The 8,047-nt window shown below is 52.5% G+C and overlaps 1 long non-coding RNA gene across 1 annotated transcript; it reads left to right on the forward strand.

Moving 5' to 3' along the window:
* Positions 1–607: 607 nt before the first annotated feature.
* On the forward strand, positions 608–6,279 carry LOC102484385 (uncharacterized). Its single transcript, XR_335980.2, has 3 exons — positions 608–675; positions 5,841–5,914; positions 6,200–6,279. It is a non-coding gene; the product is annotated as an uncharacterized LOC102484385 (long non-coding RNA).
* Positions 6,280–8,047: the final 1,768 nt, after the last annotated feature.

An 8,047-nucleotide genomic window follows, 5' to 3' on the forward strand; every position in this document is an offset into this window, starting at 1 on the left:
TTTGGGCAAAAGTCAGACCTCCCGCTGTGCGGGCACCTGCCTGAGCCCGGAAGGGAAAATATGCAGCCGCGACCGATTTACCCAGCAGGCTGGGCGGTGTGGGGTTTCCTCTCCTCTTCTTTCAAGCGCTCATGGGCTAGATAACCCCACATAAAGTCATGCACGACTGATACGTATGTTTAATTCAGAAGCATTCTGTGTAAAGATAAAACAGAAATTTCATCTTAAATAGAGCTATTCACTCGTGCCTCAGGGGCTGGCCAGGAACGAACTCCAAGTGGGGGGCTGTGCAGCCCCTGTGAGTGCAGGCTCCTGCGGCCACACCCGCATCTCCACAGGCCGGGAGGACGGCTTCAGAGGCTCTCATACCGTGAGAAACACAGGCCCGTGTTGTGCGCTGAATCTACGAAACTGTATTCGACATTTGACAAGGAGCCAGCTCGGTCCCCTGTGGTTCGAAGGACACGCTCGGGCTCCTGCTACGGGTAGGCTCTGACAGCGGTTTGGGACGCGTGGGAGCCTGGAGGACCACCCCCAACCCGCCGGCTCCGAGCAAGGCCATGGCGAAGCATCACAATGGAGTATCTGTGAGGTCACTAGCACGTGGAGCCGTTTGACTGTGAGGGCATTGATGAAACTCAACCGGCAAAAGAGCCCAAGACCCGAGAGTGTATGGTATGGCCCCAACCACATTTGTAACAAGCCAGACGAATAATCATCTTCAAATCCAGACTTAATTGGAAACAGCCTTTTCTAAGGATGGAGGGTATTTTTGTTTGGGGGAGAATGGCAGCGGCTGGACCACTGAAGCAGGCCCTCGGCGGTTTTAACTTTTACAAAACGAAATACAACAGAACTGGCTGGTCAGCGCTCCAGTTGTCACTGCTGCTGCTCCTCTATATGAACCCCTGGGCTAAGTCTCCCTCCTAGTCTATGAAATCTTTGACTCTTCAGGGCATGAAGACTTGGTATAAAAATGGAGTGGAGATGGGACCAGCAGGTAGCCTAATGGCTATGCCACCCACGTAGTCGACCGTGGTTCGCATCCCGGACCTGGTGTTTTAAAACTCATGCTGGGCACGTGTGCGTGCGTGCCCAAGATCCCTAGAGGAGAATGGAGGAGAAGGGATTGCGGCTTGGCCATCCCCCTGGGGGGTGATTTCTCGCTTTCTGTCTCTCTGTCTCTCTCTGTCTGTCTGGCGAGTGCACGTGCCCTATAGCAAAAACACCAAAAAAAAAAAATGGAGTGGAGAAATGGAGTGTTCTTTCTTTTTTCTTAATATCTAGCTTCATTTTAAAGATTTTTTAAAAGATTTTTTTTAAAGAATGATTTACTTTATTTTATTTATTATTATCATTATTTTAATTTGCTTTGGGTATGTACACTTTCACCAGAGAGAGAGAGAGAGAGAGAGAGAGAGGGAGGGAGGGAAAGTGGGAAAGAAGCCAGCCATCAGGTCTGGGACTCGAACCATGGCTAACCATATAAGAGTCCATCTCCTTATCCACCATACCATTTGCTGGCCTTTCTAGCTTCATTTTAATTAAGTGTGTTTATTTCTTCCACGGATGAGAGACACGGATGGAAGCATGCCTCCGTCAGGGTCTCAGTACTGCCATCCCCCAGCTTCAGCCCGCTCCTGACCGTGGGCGCGCTTGCCCGCACGCTCGGAGGTCTCCATACACGACCTGGAGCCGCACAGGGGCAGCTCTGCGGGGCCTGGGTGACTGCCATGCCACCGTCTGGCCTGCTAGCTTCACTTTACAGCCTGTCATTGCTCATTCCATATCTTCTCACTGGCACTTCAGAAATATCACCCCTGGTTCCGCCTGGGAAACCAGAAGGGACGAGGTCCCGTGGCTGTGACCTTAGGGCTAGGCCACTATTCCGTGGTAAGAGACTGGGGACAAGTCCTGACCGTGGCCTTCACTTCCCTGTGCCCAGTCTCGCGCTCGCCTGCTTGGGCACATTTGCCCCTGCCTTGCGCTGCCACGTGCCAGCCTCCTCTTCGTCCTGTCTGCATCGCTCCAGCCAGCCCAGGCCTTGCTGGCTCTGTCCTGTTCACCACGGCGTCCCTGGATGTTGCTTCTGGGTGACACGGGGCACAGGGAAGGCTCCGTGAATGCCAAGCACACTGCAGGGATTTGGTCGGCCCAGCTCCCCGTCAGACCAAGTGCAGTGTGTTCCTAACCTGGTCAACCACACACGGGACTGCTGAAGACACCGGGGCAAAGCCTACGCGAGATTCCACCAACCGTGCACGGGACTGCTGAAGACACCAGGGCAAAGCCTACGCGAGATTCTACCAACCACACACGGGCCTGTTAGGACACTGGGGCAAAGCCTACGCAAGATTCCACCAACCACACACGGGACTGCTGAAGACACCAGGGCAAAGCCTACGCGAGATTCTACCAACCGTACACGGGCCTGTTAGGATGCTGGGGCAAAGCCTACATGAAATTTTACCAAACAAAGGTCACCAAGGTGGTTTGGCCAGCTCCCCTGTGGAACACTCTCAGAAACGCAAGGCGTATGAGTATAGGCCACGACATCCTCAAAGGAAAAAAATCTCTGTGATCAGATCGTATCAGTCTTCTGGTAGATATCCAACTCTTTCTTTTCTTCTTCTTCTTCTTTTTTTTTTTTTACGTGTTTTGCCATAGGGGAGGTGCATGCACCAGAGGGAGACAGATAGAGGGAATGTGAGAAATTCCTCCAGTTTCCTCCTGGGACTTTGGGCGCACATGCACTCAGCATGCTTTCTAAGCTGCCAGATCTGGGACTTGAACTGCAGTCAGCCATGTGGGAGTCCAGCACCTTAACTACCATGACACCTGTTGGTCCTTCCGATTCTTTTTTCTTGACCTACGAGGCCCTAAATGGGCTGCTGCCCGCCATTCTCAGCTTATCGCCGGGCACGTTCATCTACCGCTCTGAGCCCCAGACGTTTAGGACTTCTGCCTTTGTCTCCTCTGCCTGGGACATTCCACACACTTTGCCTCCTTCGTGTCGTCCCGGTTTTGGTTTAATGTTTCCTCCTTGGTTTGGCTGTTTTCACTTGCTGTGTTTTCCCCTTTGCACAGGTACAGTTCCGTGAATTTGTATTTAAATCGTATGTGTTTACTTAATTATATTTGTCTCCTGGTAGAATAACCTCTGCTAAAGCCAGAAGCTGACTGCACCCCGCATTTCCATATCTAAAGCAATGCCTGACATTCGGGAGACTCAGTAAGGAGTCGTAGAGCTGGCAGGTGGTGTGGTGGTCGAGGCGCTGGACTCCCACATGGCCGACTGCGGTTCGAGTCCCAGACCTGGTGGCTTGCTTTCTCACTTTCCCTCTCTCTCTCTCTGGTGATTGCATGTGTCTTGTAGCAAATTAGAAAAATAACAATAAATAAGGACATTGTGTCATGAAGAATGAACGGATGACCATGGGGTGACTCTACTCTAGGCCTTTCTCAAAGTGACCTTCCTGACAAAGTAGCTCTTTGGGAAAAAACTGTACTCTGTCTGACAGGATGAATTACATTTGCCTGCGGAATTGGGAACTGTGCTGAAACCCTTCTTGTACAAACCCGCTGAGAGCCACGTGGAGGATCTGCAGGTAACTGAGAGACCACGCCTGCAGCCATGGACTCGGACCTCTGTGTGGAGTGCTCGCTCTCTGGGGACGGTTTGTACACAACAAGTGAAAGTCAAGTGAAGAAGCGGAGTGCGGCATTCATCCCCGTCCGCGTCCGAGCTGAGCTGTGAGTGCTCTTTCCTTGCGTTTTCTGACTGTCTTCCGTCCTCGGAGACCTGCAGTTCTGTTCTGCAGTTCTGCTCCAGCTCCGAACCAGGTCGCCCTCCTGCACCACACACTGATCCTCAACTATTTTCCACGGCGTTGCCAAAGCGGTGTATTTCTAAGCTCAGAAGTCTCAGCGTGTCAGGTCAGGTCATGTCGCTCCCCCACTTAAACGCTTGCAGGGCTCCCACTATTCTCAAGATAAGGGCCACGCTCTAACACACAGCTACAAGGGCTGCCTGACCGGACCTTGGCCAGCCTGACCGCACCCCACCGTGCCTGGCCTTCGTGCTTTGCAGCGGTCACGGGGTTACGTGTGCGCTTCTCGGAGCGGCCCTGATCTCACTTGTCAGATGGTTGTGTCACAGGGGACTCCTCCCCGGAGCTCCCACTCATGTCAGGGCTCACAACATCATTAATCTGGGCTTTGAAGTATGACCAAAGGCTTTCTACAGCCCAGGAGTACATGTTTGTACGTACAGAGTAAGAATTTGAGGCCAAGGAGAAAGGTAGGGGGCCCAGCCTGGCTGGAAGAGTATCAGGAACCGTGACCCAGAAAGTAGCTACGCCTGCTCACTGAGACGGCGGTGCTGTGTCATGGAGTAGAGACTTACTCCTCGGGCCCTAGGGAGTCGGGATGTTTTCTGTACAAGGGTGTGGCATCGACTGACCGGGTAACGGGGTGAAAGAAGGACCACAGAGGTGAGAGCCTGAAGAGGTAAAGACAGCAGGAGACCATTCCAGTAATCCAGGTGACTGATGATGGAGCCCAGGCTGAGACGGGTGGGTGCAGAGAAGATGTGGCAGCACTGTGGAAGGGGCACGAGCAGCCCTTACGGTGGGAGAGGACTGAGCAGTGGGGAGGACGCAAACACAGACATGCAGGAGGATGCCAAGTGGAGCGTCCTGAGCAGCAGCCCCTGCCCTGGATGCTGCTCAGTACACTTTGGAGGAGTGTGGGCCTCCCTGTGCACCACAATGTAAAAGGACGTTCAAAATGCAGCAGATCGCGGGAAGGGCCTGGAAGGGCCTAGAAACCTTGATGGATGAGAAGTGGATTGTTGAAACCACAGTTGTTCATTTTGGTGCACACACACACACGTATGCGCACACATGTGCATGCACAATCACATGCACACACATATGCACACATGCACCTGCACACACACACACATATACATGCACGCACAAGCAAAGGGAGATGTCATGGTTGCCTTCGCCTGTTTGAAGACTGCTCTACAGAAGAAGTGTTAGAGCTCTCCAGGGCATGACGAAGTCAACAGCGAGCCAACCCTGCAAGCCGAGCGCACTGGGCTCCACAGGAGGGACGCTCTCTCACAGAGCTGTAGGCTGCTGTGTCCACTAACAAGCTTATCTGCACAAATGGCCAAGAGCAGAGCGAAAGGCCCTGTCGGGGCTCGCAGGGAGGGCGTGGGGGTCAGATGGGAAAGCGCCCAGCCTCGGATCTCAGGCTGCCTTCCACCACGCCCTCACTCGCGCCATCGTTTAACCATGAGCAGTACCAGGAGCACACCGGGCACCTGGGCAGGAGGAGGGCGTGTGTTAGGAGACAGCTCTGCGGCCCGGGAGATGGGTCTGGTTACTTGGCGCCCCTGGAGTGCTTGCAGACCTCTGCTGTCTGCTCACACTGGGTCCTTCTCTTCCCAGCAACCACGGGGTTGTCCTCCGGGCTAACACAACAAAAGGGGCCAAGATGGCCGAAGCGGGCTCTCCACTTCGGCCCCTGTGTCCCGGACGTGTGGTAGTCAGGGAATGCCGCAAGCACCAACTCTTCCTTTCTTCAGTGCTCTCAGACATGGAGCTCGGCAAGGCCGTGCTCGGGTCTCTGTCTCTGTCTGCTCTTGTTCTAGTTCCCATCTCCGCTTCCTCTTTCTCTACCCAACTCACATGTGCGTGTGTGTTCATAGGCTTGTTAGCCCATGATAAATTAGAAAAATGCCTAATTCTTAACAAAAATACCAACGATAACAAAGACTTCATAGTTTATGTAATTAGAGATAATATTTTTCTATGAATTACTATGGCCAGATCTCAAGACAACCCTGTGAGGTGGTAATCTGAAGCTTGGAGAGACGAAGAAAATTGCCCAAGTCTCCCAGCTGGTAAGAGGCAGAGTCGAAGCTCTGAGGTCCGACTTCAGAGCCTCGACTTGCAGTCACTAAGCTATCCTATCTGCCCCTTCTGCCGTGGGCCTCCAGCAACTCTAACTCAAAGGAAATGGTCCTCCTGGGATTTGGGGCACACATGTATCCGTGTGATTTTCAAGCCACCAAGTTCAGGACTGGAACACGATCGTCCCTGTGGGAGTCCAGTGCCTTGACCACCACAGCGTTGGCTAGCCCCAGCACTCAACGTTTTTAAAGCTTGTTTTACTTTATTCACGATAGAGCGTGCCCGAGAGAGAGGAGCACCCTGGACGAGGCCTCGTCATAGCACGACCCACCCCAGCCTGCCAGCCTGCCAGGACCCTGGGCACCACCTGACTTTTAGGCTGGCCTAGACAAACTAAAAACACAAATTGATTTTTTTAAAATAAAAAGAAATAGTCAATAAAATGATGACTTCACAATCCAAAAGCATGATATTTTAGGGAAAAACGCCCATGGTGAAAAATAGGCATGCGTGGAAAAGGGACCATGTGGGCAGCTCGGTGGCCTGGTGGCGAAGGCGTGGAGGCCCGGGTTGTGAGTGGCCGTGGGGGACCTTGAGAAATGTGCTGGGCGAGTGTGCGCGCGTGCTCAGAGTCCTGGGAGGACGGAGGTGCGGACGGGCCTGCACTTGACCCTGCCCTGGGGTGGGGGCTTCCTCCTCTCCTTTGCGCTGTCTCTGGAAAGCACGCATACCCTGTAACAAAAAGAAAAGCAGTATCCGAAGAGACAGCCCGATAGAGCAGTGAAGAGGAGACCTTAGAACATGTGCATGTCGCGTCTTCCGAGCTGCAGGGGAACGGTGTTCTATACCTCGTCGGCCTATCATTCAAGCAGGAAGGGAAAAAAGGACTCCTGTCTCTTGTCTCTGCCACAGGGGGTGTGCGCTCGCTACAGAGCGACGGAGGGAAGTGAGAACTCACTCCCCCGAGGGGGATGGACTCACTGCAATGCCTTCTCCTCCGTTCTCTCTCAGGGTTCTGAGCACCCACGTACAGACAGCCAGTGTGATTTTCAAGGTCCTGTGTCTGGGGCCCCAGACAGTGGGTGGCCATGTGGAGTCCAGCACCTTAACCACCGTGCCACCTGCCGGCCCCCAAGTGGGACATTTTAAAACAGCCCAACGGTTAAAACTATAGCAGTTGTGAACCTCAGTTGAGATAGTTAATAGAAAATGTATGTTAGCAACATTAAAAACTTACTCAAAAGAAGATATGGAAAACAAGAAACAGCACCGAGCAAAAAAAATAAGCATAGCTTAACATTTTGTAGTAATTATTTAGAGTATCATAAAACTTAAATCCCAAATAATTTTAGCATGTGGGAGCTGAGAAGAGAGGGGAGACAGGGCAGGAGGTTATAAGCACTTACGGAAGAGAAAGTTCAATATATAAGCATAGCTTTCCCATAAATTTTACACCTGTACACGCATGTGTTTACATTTGGAATGTAACTAGCACAGCAAAAACAGGAGGAAACCACCCACAGATTAAAGGGAAAACATGGAAGAAAACTAAGATGTAGAACAAATCTAACCGCCCCGATACGTTTGGCAGAGGGTGAAATAACCGGTGAGGCGGGGCCAGTGCAAAGCACATGGAAGTGATGACGGGGTAAGGAGAGAGGAAGGGATGAACGAGTGGCCTCCGTGACTCGGGAGCAGCAGCGGCACAGCGGCCCCACCCCTCGTTCTCCACCAGTCCTCCACGACGAGCAGCTGCACGGAGCGTCACCGTTTACCGGGGGCAGCAGCCCAGCTCGCTCTCCACTCACCCGCGACTCGCGTCTTCGGTCACGTTCCGGGTCACGATGGCAGTTATTTTTGTCAGAAAGCTTTTTATTTTCCTTCATTAATGTGTATTTCTTTATTGCTTGCTTTTGATAGCGAATTGCCACATACTGGTTAACGAAATTCAGCTGGGACCAGCAGTTGGCAGAATGGCTATGTCGCTGGACTTCCATGTAGCTGACTGCAGTACAAGTCCTGGTCCTGGTGCCTTAAACTCACACCGGGCATGTGTGCGTGTGTACCCAAGATCCCGAGAGGAGAATGGAGGAGAAGGGATTGCAGCGTGGCCATCCCCCCTG

Source organism: Tupaia chinensis, unplaced genomic scaffold, assembly GCF_000334495.1.
Source record: "Tupaia chinensis unplaced genomic scaffold, TupChi_1.0 Scaffold000591_1, whole genome shotgun sequence".
Lineage (NCBI taxonomy): Eukaryota > Metazoa > Chordata > Mammalia > Scandentia > Tupaiidae > Tupaia > Tupaia belangeri.